Raw genomic sequence first — 13,613 nt, forward strand, 5'->3', positions numbered from 1 at the left:
GAGGCCTTCTCACCCATTAATTTTGCAAATGGTTTTTCAAACAAGAGAGGGAAAGGCAGGCCTTTACCCAATCAAGAACGGCCTGCCTGTCCTTCTGGACCCTGCACATCCCTCAACTTGTGATGAGAACCAGGCTCATCCCAGGGGTGCTGATAAAGTGATAAAGTGCTTAAAGTGATAAAGTGCTGCCTCACATGTTCGCCCACAGACTGTTCACTCACAGCAGAATCAAGTTCCCATTTCCAGTCTCTCAGGTGACACACAGGTGCTCTACTTACTGTGAAAGGATTGAACTCAGTCAGAATTTAAGTCCAAAACAATAACTTCTCCAGGTTCCTGTTCTGTTGTGGCAACTTGCAGAAAATTATTGTTAGAGGGAAGAAGGAGGAGAGAAGAAAGGGACATTTTGCAACATCGACCCCACCCAGGTCACTTCCAGGGTGTGCCTGGCCTCTTGCCCAAACAGAGCCACAGGACAGCACCTTCAAGTGAACAAGCCGACTCACTAAAGCACTCACTTTAAAAGTGTTTCATCCAATGCAAGTGTCTTGTGGGAAACACTTTATCTCTGCTTTCTCAGTACTTGTGGGAGAACTACTTAAAATACAAACAATGGTTTCCTATGAGTTTCAGTAAAAACAAAAAATTACTTTTCTGAAATATCCTAATATAAAGATTATGCGTCTGGTAGGAAATACAAAAGTTCATTTTGGAGAAATGGGCACTGGAGGAAGTAATTTTCTTCTAAATGATTCACACATGTTGTCTTTACTCCATTTCAGGTATTCTTTATTCTGGAAGAGTGAAGTGTCAATTTGAATTTTTTCACCATACAAACTAATTTATTTTTTACACTGCCAGGTTGGAGGCGAAGATATTTTATAACTTTTAATCGGAGAAAATGTCTCCTGATGAGCATGTCATATGGCAATTTCTTAAAAAATCTTATCTCTATTGCAGGTACACTTTGGGGGATATTTGTGTTTACATATATGTATGTGCATTGGGCTCTTAAAAAATTAGTTTCCAGGGACTTCTCTGGTGGTCCAGTGGTTGAGAATCTGACTTCCAATGCAAGGGATGTGGGTTCGATCCCTGGTTAGGGAACTAAGATCCCACCTGCCATGGGGCACTAAGTACCACAACTAAGATCCACCACAGCCAAAAATAAAAATCAATACATTATGAAAACTAAAAGAAGAGGCTGCCTGTGCAGGGATGCACCAGGAGCCCAGGCCAAAAAAAAAAAAAAAATATATATATATATATATATATATTCATTTCCGAAAAAGAGAGGATGGATTAACTGTCAGAACTTAAACTCCGACAATGCCAGCCCTATACTGATGACAAAGCAACTTCCTGAAGCCAGAAAGAATAGCTATAGATATGTAGCATTATGGAAATCAAGAGGAATTGCCTGGTAGTCTCCTACCACGAAGCAAGTTAAACAGCTGAAGCAAGTAACAACATAGGGCATGATACATCAAAGGCTGCTGTAAAACAAAACGAAAACAAAAAAATCCCTTCACACTGTAAACTTGAAAGGTGAAAAGGCAAATGTGGTCTTAGCCTGGCCTCTGGAGAAATAATTCTTATCCTTCTACATTCTGTTAAGGTGCTGAAGGCCATGAACGCCTTCTAGGTATAACACAGATATTGCTAGTAAAGTTCTGACACATCCATACCGTGGCATGACTTACGTTCCAACAGTACATTAGAATTCTCAGATAGAACATTCTTCAGAAATGCAAATTTTAAAAGTTTTTATTATTGTTGAGATGATTTCTGAGCAAGAAAAAAAGCTTAGTTTTCATATTTGGAGCTGATTTCAGATAAAGTAATAGGTAGCAGTCACTACAAAGGAACAGATTATGTTTAAAGTGTTAGTTGCGTCCGACTCTTAGTGACCCCATGGAGTGTAGCCCTCCAGGCTCCTCTGTCCATGGAATTCTCCAGGCAAGAATACTGAAGTGGGTAACCATTCTCTTCTCCAGGGGATCTTCCTGACCTAGGGACTGAACCTGTGTCTACCCGTATCTCCTGCATCACAGCAGATTCTATACTATATGAGCAAAGTACTCCCAGCAAAGTACTTCCATTCCCATTTATTCACTCATTTTTTACTGAAGCTTTATGGACATTATACCTCTTAGTCATGAGCATAAGGGGTGAAAAGAGGATGCAGTGTTCCTCCCTTGGGAAGCGTTCAGGCCAAAGGGGTTGACAGTAGAAGTGCTCAAAGAAAAGATGGACAGTAGTGAGTGCCACAAAATAAAAAAGTAAAATCTGGTAGAGATCATCCAAAAGTGAGAGTCAGGAAAGGTTTCACGTAGAAGGTAACATCTGAGCTTGGCCTTGAAAAGTAAATGGGGACATACAAAGAGGGAAGGCAGAGACTGGGGTGGTAGGCATGGAGGGAAACGCTGGAAGAGAACTTTCTGGCGTGGCCCAGCATGGGTTGAAAAACTGGAGCGATGCTAGTGGTCAGGCTAAAGCCTTACTGTAGGCTGGGTCCTGACTATAGGAGGCTCTACTTGCTAAAGGATTCAAACCTCATTTTATAGTTCTAGAGAGTCACTGAAAGATTCTGAGAAGGGTGATGACATGAACAGAAGAGTGATTTTTAAGATTAACCTATTGAGAGTTTCCACTCCCCTCTTTGGCAACTGAACTGAGCTGTGATGTCTTAAAAGCATGTATGTGTGTGTGTATGTGTGTTAGTTGCTCAGTAGTGTCTGACTCCTTGCAACCCCTGGACTGTAGCCCACCAGGCTCCTCTATAGTATGTAACAAATTAAGTTCTTCCCTGTGTATTTAGAATGGTACTAGTTAAGGGCCACGGTTGGGAGAACTGAGAAAATAGCTTCTCAAATCATACTCCAATTAAGAACCCTGGTTAAGAAAGGAAGTGACTAGAAATACAGAGATCAAACTAGGCAACTCTTAACAACTTCAGGAGAAAGAAATAAACTAAGATACTTAAGTATTCATTTTAAGCAAATCATTTTAGCTACCCAGTAGAGGACCATTCTCCTGTCCAATAGGATATATGTTAACAGTAAATACTAGAAGGTCACACTTTTGTGGGTTTGAGTGTGAATTTGATGAGTAACTATGAGTACTCTTGCCTGGAGATTTTAGAAATATTCCTATGACTGATTGATTTTTAGAGAGGTTTCTCTTTGACTGGAGAAAGGATAGTTTTAGTTACTGTTCAAAGTAAGGCTAGAGTGTAATTTAGAAAAAAAAATACATCTGAATTCTAGGGTAAATGAATATCTGAATTAAATTATAGTCAGCAAATAGTTGAAAGCTATAAGATAGATGATTAATAATAAAACATTAAATATATCACATCAGTCACATGTCCTTGGATTAAGTACCTATTTTCAGCCCTTTTATTAAACAACAGATAATTCTACCTTTCAAAGAAGTGTTTTAAAAGCTCGACCTAAGACCCCCCAGGAGAGTCCAGAACACTGATTACACCAGCTCCAACTGGCCACCAGAGACACCTGAAACAGACACAGCCTGGATCTGTCTCAGGAGGCAGAGAGCTGCAGCATCACACAGACACTGTCTGCATTCTGCTGATTACATTGGAAGGATACAAAGATTTCACTGAAAATCAACTGACAATTACAGTTCATAAAGGAAATGCTCTGAGCAAGCATATAGGCAAAGAGCAAAAGCTAGTTACTAACTACCCTGGAGTAAGAAACAAGATATCCAGATTTAAGATAATTTGAAGACACAGACTATCTGTAAGTTCCAAGAAGGATGCAGACCAGACCAACATTATTTTCCTAGAGAAAAGGACTTGGAGACAAACTGGTACCCCAGGTGCATTCACAATAATTTGCCCTACTTCAATACATAGACCCAGGTCTCTCAGTTCAGTGAGAATAAATATATCACCTTTCCTAATATCAGTGCTTTGAGTCTCTGGAAACCAAATTTGGAAGCTCCCTCCAAGTTATTCAGTCTCCCTCTAGGAGAGGTGGGCTGTCTCATTTGATCAGAGCTGCCACCTCCAGATCCACATTCCCATCTGTTTGGAATCCACAGGCCTTCCCGTCACTTCACTGTCTGACCAGCATTGCCCCACTGCCCCCAATTTACTGCCAGGAGTATGTCCGTGACACTGCAGACCTCCTCTGTTCCCACCCTTCAGAGCTCTCCTGCCTTAGACCAGTAAGAAATACCTTTCCAAGGTTCACGATCACCTCTTTGAGAGGAGGTTCCCACACCAGCGCTTCTGGGTCCCTGGAGTTGTCCTCCTTTCCCCACAGGTTCTCACTTCCTCTGTGCAAATGTCACCAGTGAGGCATCTCTCTAGATCTGATCCTGACTGTGGGCCAGGCTCAAGTCATTTTCCGCATGGCCTGTTGGTACTATGCACTTTTAAGAAATGTGGATAAGCAACTATTTGAAATTTCCTAAATATTCCATGCCATTCAACTCTACAAAATTCATTGTAATGATTAGGAAGCTGGATGGCCCAGCACACATAATCTACCAGGGATTCATTTCCAGCTCCTTGAAAATACCCTTTTAAATTTGTATAAGTATCCGTCCAACTATCGGTCATGGGTCCATTTCTGACAAATCAACAAGTTCATTTTTTGTAGTTGTTGACGTCACAAAATTCTGAGTAAAAGAGCACCCTCCTGGTTTTGTCATATAAAATACTTGGGCCTGATATTCCAGACATTCAGAGATTAAGCGCCAGAGCGAGGACCTGGATGTGGTCAGTCTGCCTTTGTGACTCTGCTGTTAGCATTGGCTTGTTCTCTTCCTTTTGAGAATGACATTATGAGTGCTCAGCTCTGGGCTGCCTATATTCAAAAACAGAAGAACAGAATGACATTTTATCATAATGGTTGAGCAGAGACAGAATGAATGTGGTTTAAGAAACGACTGTTGATGAAATGCATGAGCCCTCAAAAATGACCTTGTGTTCTCAATCCTGTCTGCCTGGGAGAATGACGATATTGTTAATTGAGCAAGAGATGATAGGACCTGCAGTAGGTCTACGGGGTGGGTGGGTGATTAATTCAGTTTTTGACGTGTTGAATTAAAGTCTCCTGGGTCATCTGAGTAGAAATGCCCAGAGTCAGTCAGATCCAGGGAACTTGGAGGAGACATCTAAACTCAAGATATACATTTGGGAGTCATTCATGTAGATGTGATAGATGAGGCCAAGGTTATGAATAATTTTAATACACTACCTTGACATTCAGCTTGGGTATGAGAGGCAGAGATGTGGGCAAGCAAGTTAGTGTTCTCTGCATGTCTCATTTAATAATGAGGCTCTCTCCTTATCACTCACTCCTACTTATTCATGATAAATAGGACAAGAAAGGCAAGGCAATCTGAAATTACTAGGTAGTATCAAAGCCCATTGTAGCCTTTATCCAAGTTTTAAAGTCAGGGAGCACTGGATTAATTGAGATTTCCACCTTTGCCCTGCCTGTTTTCACTTTCTTATTGGAAATGACTCTAAGTGAGTAGAAGTGGAAGAAATAACCAGTTCTCAGAAAGCCATCAAATGTCTGTTCTCCTTTACCTACTCTTTAATGAGTCTAGGATTTGCAATTTGTAAAACTAGTTAGATGAAGAGGGTGAAATCCAGAAGGTCCTACCTCTTGCTGAGATGTAGCCAAAATTTTTTCTGTCCTCAGAGAAAAATGTGCTAACTTAGCTGGTGAAGGATGCTACTTTTACTAAATTTTCATCCACAATCCTATGAGATTTAGATAGCTAATAGCTCCTAGAGCGTTGTCTTGCTGTTCACACAGTTCATACTGTCGCACTGTCCCCTGAACCCAGAGTAGGCAAGGCATGAGCTAAGAGGCTGGACAGAGACTCGAGGAGCCCCAGGAACTGCAGACACGTTTATTCTCCCTGGCTGGCACGGCGGCTATAACACAGCCTTGCTCCTGGCTGATGTGGCAGCCGAAGCAGCAGGCACAACATAAGCATAACGTCACCGTTACAGAACCTCATACAACATACCCATGATGCTGCTTCCGTGTAGCCCCAACACAGCGGCAGCCAGGGCTTAAGTGGTGAAGCTCATATAGGCATACCACACACCACCACCAGGGCTTTCCAGGTGAAGTTTATATAACAAAAGTAGCCCATGTCCAGATGAATACCTCGAGACATGCACGCACAGCGCTATAAGTGATCTCAGCTGTTACATGGCCATTATTTACAAAACATGGGGCAAGGGCAAGACGCTGTGGGGCGAGAGAGCCTGACCACACCATCTTGGCTAATTTTCCCTTTCCCTACAGGAATACACAGTAAAACTCTGAAATGAAGAAAAATACTAGACTGGATTAGTCTAAAAATGTAGAGTTCTAATTTGCATTATGATATAATTACCAAAAAATTCATTTATTCACCAAGCATCAGCTGAGCATTTGCGTGTACCAGTTTTAAATAATATTTAGGGCTGACAAATAGAGCCAAAGGAATTATACATAAAACACAGTCCTCCTCAAGAAATCCCCAATCTTATGGGAGCAGAGACACACAAAAACATTTATAAGTAAATGTGCTAAAATGCTATACTGTAATAGGAATTGTTTCAGACACACAGACAAATTATTTCTGACTGTGGGGTTTGGGAAGGTTTTTAAGAAAAAGTGATGTTTGAGATGGGTTTTGAGGCTCAAGGAAGATTTCTGAGGTGGTGAAGGCAGGGCTAGACATTCTAGAACAAAGGAATACCCCTGGCACACACACGCACACCAACTCTGGGCAGCTATTTGAAGAAAAAAGTAAGGAATTCTGGTGCAGGGCATTGAGGGAGTTGCAGAAAGGACTGAAGGAGGAAACTAAGAAGGTAGATTGAAGTCAGCTAGAGCAGGATTGGTTTTTCTCCTGAGGGCAGCAATGGTACGCCAGTGAAGGACAAGGGCCGTGTCAAAGGCTCCAGTGAGAAGTGATGAGGTTGAGGATTAAAAAGAGCAGAAGGGGTGAGAATTTTCTGAGGTAGAACCACTAAGATTCAACCCACAAAATGGAGGCTGATTCTCACATTTCTCTCTTGGAGGCCTGTGTAGCCTGACTGAGAACCCCAGCAATGCGCCATGTTCTTCCGTCTCCTCTTCTTCCAGGGCACACAGCTAAGTTCGCTGTCTAGGCCTTCTGCAATTAGTCAGGAGTAAATATCTGCACCATGCAGTGTGGGCAGATGTGATGCACATCCCACTTCCGGATCTGTGCATTCTCTCTCTTCTCCATCTGCAGTAACCTTCCAGGCAAGGCATTGAAGATGCCACATCACAGGACGAAAGGAGGCTGGCCCTGAACAGTGCCTGGAGCGGGACTTCCCCACCCCCCCACCCCTGCAGAGCTGCAGTGGACAATGACCCCCACTGGGCTCCTGCTGCTAAGTCACTTCAGTCGTGTCCGACTCTGTGCGACGCCATAGACGGCAGCCCACCAGGCGCCCCCGTCCCTGGGATTCCCCAGGCAAGAACACTGGAGTGGGTTGCCATTTCCTTCTCCAATGAATGAAAGTGAAAGGTGAAAGCGAAGCACTCAGTCGTGTCCAACTCTTCGCGACCCCAGGGACTGCAGCCCACCAGGCTCCTCCGTCCATGGGGTTTTCCAGGCAAGAACACTGGAGTGGGGTGCCATCGCCTTCTCTGACACTGGGCTGAGGAGCAAGCAATCCAATCTTACTGTGGCAAGGCGTTAAGATTTGTGGTTTATCTCTTTCAGCGGTTAGTGTTACTACGTTGAGGAACACAAAGGAAAGAAAGGAGGAATGGTGTGAGTAAGCTAGAATATTAAGAGGAACACAGTGGCCTTAAGTTTCACCTTAGCTGAATTTGAGAAGTTCAGGGGCACCCAAGTGTTCAAGTGTTCAAGATCAGGAGAAGAATGGTTTTAAAGCTTAAGAAAGAGGCTCAGGTTAGCCTTGTTAAATTTGGAAACCACTGGCATACAGATATTCTTAGAAATCAAAGAAGTATAAAGAAGCAGTCTTGATGCATATAGTTTGAGATGCAGAAAGAAGACTCTGGGGGCAACACGAGTGGGGAAAGGAGCAGAGCGCTCATCAGAAGAGTCTGGGAAAAGAGTGGTGGGGTGGAGAGAGGAAGGAAGAGGCATTTTTTGTTTGTTTGTTTCCTGAACTATAGCTTATTAGGTTTCTAAAAAAAAAAAAAAAATCCTCTAAGAGGCAAACTGGTGCCTGACTGGTTGCATATGACTTATAGATACATTTTGTTTGGTTCATAAAATGTTTTTCAAAATTTAAGTTCATTACCAACATTTAAAAATGCTGACAATTGACACAAAACTTCAGATGTGGGGATTCTTAGGAAAACTGAGAAGGTGTGTGGCAGCCCTGAACCACCTGCCTATGTGACACCCATTCTGGGGAGGTGAGAAGTCTGCCGTCTTGCGGGGGGTGGGGGTGGGGGTCCTTTCTGTTCCCATTACCTGTCAGCCTTCACAGGATTCTGGTCTGCAAACAATGCTCTAAGTTAGATGGGGAAGACAGAGTCAGGCCTCAAGGGTGGTCGTGATTCCCCTGCCCCGCACAGGAGGGGTCTTCTGCCTGGGCAGGACTTGTGACAGGTAAGGGCACAGGTGGGCTTGCTCTGGCCCTGAGGCTTCATAAAGGAGCGCAGACATGCAGCAGAAGCTCCAGGGCCTGGCATCTGGCACTTACCTGTGACCTTAGCCAAGGGCATTTTCAGAAGGGCAATGGAAACCTAAAGCAGAGAGGAGTGAATGAAGACGGGACAGGATGGTGGGCCTGGGTGAACCTCATCACGCTTCCTGTTTCTACTTCTGCCCCTTTAATTTGCAACACCGCAGCCAGAGGGATCCTTTAAATATGTCAACTCCTGTCATCCCTCTATTTGAAACCTTCCCATGAGCTTCCTTCCCAGTTTACCCAGGGTAAAAGGCAGAGTCCAGGCCCTCAGTGCCCCCGCAAGGCCCTGCGGACCTGGTCCCCCTGACCTCCCATCCTGTTCCCGTCCCCTCCCCACGCTGCTGCAGCCACCATCTTCTCAGTCACTCCCTATTTATACTAAGGATACACCCGCCCTGCCACTGGTCCTTGGCTGGGCATGCCCTCTGTTTCGAATGCAGATTTTCCACATGGCTTACTCCTTCACCGCCTTCAGATCTCGGCTCAGTGTCCCCCATTACTGATGGCTCCATTTAAAGGAACATCTCCACTCCTGCCCTAGTACTCTCTGCCCATTCCTGCATATTTTTCCCCTAAGGCGTTTGTACACATCTATTTATAACTTGTTTCCTTCATTAGGATGTGATCTGCCTTCCCTCCATTAAAGGGCAGGAGATTTTTTTGTTTTCTTGCCCACCAATCTCTCCCTAGTGCTAAGGGCAGTGCCTTACATGCGATAGGCGCTCAGCACGTAGCTGCTGGATGACACTGAGCCAGAGCCCTCAGTACATGTGTGGGGGCTGAAGTGTAGAGGATAGAAAGAGATACAGACGGTGGGGGACATCAGCAATGCGGCTGAATCCTGGGAGGGATGGGGGCAGGCAGAACTGGGAGCCTCACTGGAGCGATTGGCCTTAAAAAAAGCAGACAGAGAATTTTCTCTAAGTAGGCATGAAGGAAGCAAGAATAGGTCCTGATACACAGCTAGGAAGGAAGAGAAACTGACATGTACCAATTATCATTCATCATATATTCACTCATTCATTTATTGCACCCCTACTATGTTTGGGGGTTTCCCTGATGGCTTAGATGTAAAGAATCAGCCTGCAATGCAGGAGAATCTGGGTTTGATCCCTGGGTCGGGAAGATCCCCTGGAGGAGGGCATGGCACCCCACTCCAGTACTCTTGCCTGGAGAATCCCCATGGACAGAAGAGCCTGGTAGGTTACAGTCCATGGGGTCACAAAGAGTCAGACACAACTGAGTCACACACACACACACACACACACACACACTGTGTTTGGGGTATTATGTTACGGACTAGGGGAGCGGAGATGATGCCCTCTATTTTCTCTGTGAGGTAGAAGCAGGGTCAGTAGCTGAGAATGAGGAAAGGGAAGAGAGATAGGGATTTTGAGGAAAATAAAAGGCTTTGGAACAGCTGCTTCAGGCACTGTAAATAGAAAGTATTTAGGACATGTGAAAGGATTGCTGAGTAGTATGGAGGGCCCAGCTGAGGTTGTCCTGGTGCCAACTGGCACAGGTATCTGATTCCTCCGGCATCATTTGCAGCCTGGGAGCAGAAGCGGAGAAAAGCAGATGGTTGGAATAAATTGGTCCTGGGGATTGCCAGGAGGGGGCTTCGTGGGAGGACCCAGTCAGTCTGTAACCCTGACTTCCCACTGCCTCCTCTGTCACCCCGGGGCTGCTCACCTGATTTGGAAGAAAGGCGCTCATTGAGAGCTGTGCCCTCTTCCCCCAGGAATCAGCACTGGTCTCAGCCAAGTTACCCAGCATGGGTTACTCCACACTCTGTGATGACAGAACCGCTGATGAGTATTCCTGGGGGCTCTTCTCTCCGCACTCCCCATGACCTATCCAAAAGGGGTACCTATCTGCTTCCACACTATGATGCTCTGACAGACACTTCTGGCCCACTCTGGTTAGTCCTCACTTATTCAGCTTCTGAAATAGGCAGCTTCAGTCTTTTGAGGCAGATGACTCTCATCTGATTCCAAGTCCACGTAGGAAAGTCTCCTATGTGAGTTCCCAAGGTTATGCTTCTATTGGGTTGGCCAAAATTGCGTTCGGATTTTTCCATAAGATCTTACAGGAAAACCTGAACTAACTTTTCCGGCCAACCCAATACTGCAACATCTTTCTGAAGACAAGCCTCTGTGTGCTGTAATTGTGGCCACTAATTAGGACCAGTATGTACCCTGTTCTAGGCCACACCTATAGCTAGTCAGTCTCCTGGTTCCAGGCACACCTTGCCTTCACCTCTCCACTTTGACTGTTTACAAAATTCTGTTCACCCCGAGGAGGATGGCTCATCCCACTGTTGGCCTGTCCCTCTTAGGACTTTATCTGAAATCTTTATGATGACGCACTTTCCCAGATACACAGTATGAATCTGCTGCTCTCTTGGGAGGACCTCTTTATGGAAGTCAGGTGGTGCATGCAAAGCATCCAATACTTTCTTCTGCTGGCTGCTCCTCCTTCCTACCTGGATCTTGACACACTCACTCTTGGCTTCATGGTCATGTGAATGCATCATCATTTTACTGTCATTTAAAAATATTTTACTTCTTTACTGTGTTCTTATGGCTTTCTATACACTATTAACTATGACTTCCTTACCTTATTTGTAAAGTTTGAGCAATTTAGTATTTTTGAGCTGTGAATTCTGAAAATCATGAGAATGCAAATTTAGATCATTATGTTGGAAGTGAGCCATCCAGATTAGTTAGAAATTTCTGGAGTCCTTGGAATGAGTTGGAGTGTTCTTTCATGGGATGTTAGGAAAGGAGATAAAACCGAAAGATAAATACCATGAGCTTGCCTTGTTGCCGTCTTTTGTTCTCATGAGGATGAATGGATCCTGGAGAACATTCTGGAGGGACTTGGCTAGAGCTGTCCACCTCTGCCCCTAGTGGTTAGAGAAAGCTACTGCATCACCATGGTGCCTTAGTCCCTTCTTAATGTCCTTTATTAAGAAATAGAAATCTCAGCGTTGATTGTCTGCTCTTCTATTCTAATGCAGAGGCCAACTTAGAGAATGATAATCTTTCAAGTGTTCTCTCTACCCTGATCACCAACCAAGCTTCTCCCTGTGACTCTAGTTTACACACCACAATCAAATCAGATTCTTGAAGCACTGCTTTGAATCTGTCAACCCTTTTGTTTAAAAACCTTCACTAATTCCCTTTTGTTAAATAAAAACTGTGAGTTTTCCTGATCCTGCCATTCAAAGCTGCACTTACCAAACCTCAGCTCACATCATGCTTACTAATGTTCTGTTACCCAGCGTGGTCAACATGGCCAAACGTAGAATCAGTGTGAGGGAACCATATGAGGGTGTGAATATCAGGGTGTGAATTCCAGGAGGTGCTGTTTATTAGGTGTTACCAAAGTCCATCACATATCTCTGCTATTTACATAGTATTCCATGATTGCTAGTTCCTTATTATAAATTTGAGTTTCTTAAAGCTTCCCTTTTCTCCTAATGCTAACAAATAAGATTTCAGTGCTTAGCCTTGAGAGACCAATTCCTCCACTAACATCTTCTAGTTAAAAAAAATCTCAGGAAACAGAGATGCTTCCATTCCTCTTGCCAACACAGATATTTAGACACTATCTTGCTTAATAAAAAAGAATTTGTTCAAAGATAAACTTTCAGTTTTCAAAGGGGAAAGTTGGGGAGGAGGGATAAATTGGGAGTTGGGATTAACATACACACAATACTACATATAGAACAGATAATCAACAAGGACCTAATGTATAATGCAGGGAACTTTATTCAGTATTTTCTAACAATTTTGTGGGAAAAGAATCTGCAAAAGAATGGGTATATGCATATGAATAACTGGGTCACTCTGTTGTACACATGAAACTAATACAGTATTGTAAATCAATTATACTCCAATATATAATAAAAATTAAAGTAAAAAAAAAAGAATTCTGAACTTGAGAACACCCACAAGAGTATCAGTCTTAAACTCTGGCTCACTGTGGAGACTTACGTAACTACACCATTCTTTTCTGATTTCTGCTACTTGAAAACCTGTCCTTGAAAATGTTATTTATAAAAATAGTTACTGAGGACACCTCAACTCCAAAGATGGTCACTAGGTCTTGACAATTTTAACTGTTAACTTCTGAAATGCTGAATGTCTAATTGTTTCCTTGTCTATAAAGTTGTTGCTAAATAAATGTTTTTTAAAGGGGCTTCCCTGGTGTCTCAGATGGTACAGAATCTGCCTGGAATGCAGGAGGCCCAGGTTCGATCCCTGGGTTGGGAAGATCCCGCAGAGGAGGGAATGGCAACCTACTCTAGTATCTTTGCCTGGAGAATTTCATGGACAGAGGAGCCTGGTGAGCTACAGTCCATGGGATCACAAAGAGTCAGATACAACTGAGCAACTAACACACACACACACACAATGTTTTTAAAATATATAAATATTTGTACATTTTTTAGCAACCAAAAGGAGCTTTTTGTACTTTTCACTTCTCCTTACATTTATTAAAGAATAATAAGCCTATGATTCTGACAGATTATGTAATAAAACCAAGAGTTTTGAGAGATTTATCTCATTTAAATCACTAGTATGCAGTTAAATATTTATTTCTCCCTTGACAAATTGGAATCTCTTTTAAAGCAGGACCAATTACATATGTATATCTACATTTATATAAATTATTAAATATATATTCATACTTCAGCATAATTACTTAGCCAGTACCTAACATTATGCTTTTTTCCAACAAGCAAGTGCTGAGTGATTTTTTTAGTAGCTTACCCATGATCTTGGTCCTTATGAAGACATGTGCACGTTGCCTAATTGTTCCTGTTGCAGCAGGAGTTGTTCATACCAAACTTGGGAGTTTGGCCCCTATATGGTCAGATCCTATAATAGCGAAACATTTTCACTGCTATAGAGGC

General features: G+C 43.2%; 1 protein-coding gene and 1 non-coding gene across 3 annotated transcripts in view; one reads left to right on the forward strand and one right to left on the reverse strand.

The window, feature by feature from the left end:
• RAB3C (RAB3C, member RAS oncogene family) overlaps nucleotides 1–13,613 on the reverse strand; it is a 274,835-nt gene that overhangs the window by 64,901 nt on the left and 196,321 nt on the right. The gene's annotated exons all lie outside the window — the stretch shown is intronic.
• On the forward strand, nucleotides 12,898–12,969 carry TRNAS-GGA. The gene has a single exon. It is a non-coding gene; the product is annotated as a tRNA-Ser (tRNA).

This window comes from Cervus elaphus, chromosome 25 (assembly GCF_910594005.1).
Source record: "Cervus elaphus chromosome 25, mCerEla1.1, whole genome shotgun sequence".
Lineage (NCBI taxonomy): Eukaryota > Metazoa > Chordata > Mammalia > Artiodactyla > Cervidae > Cervus > Cervus elaphus.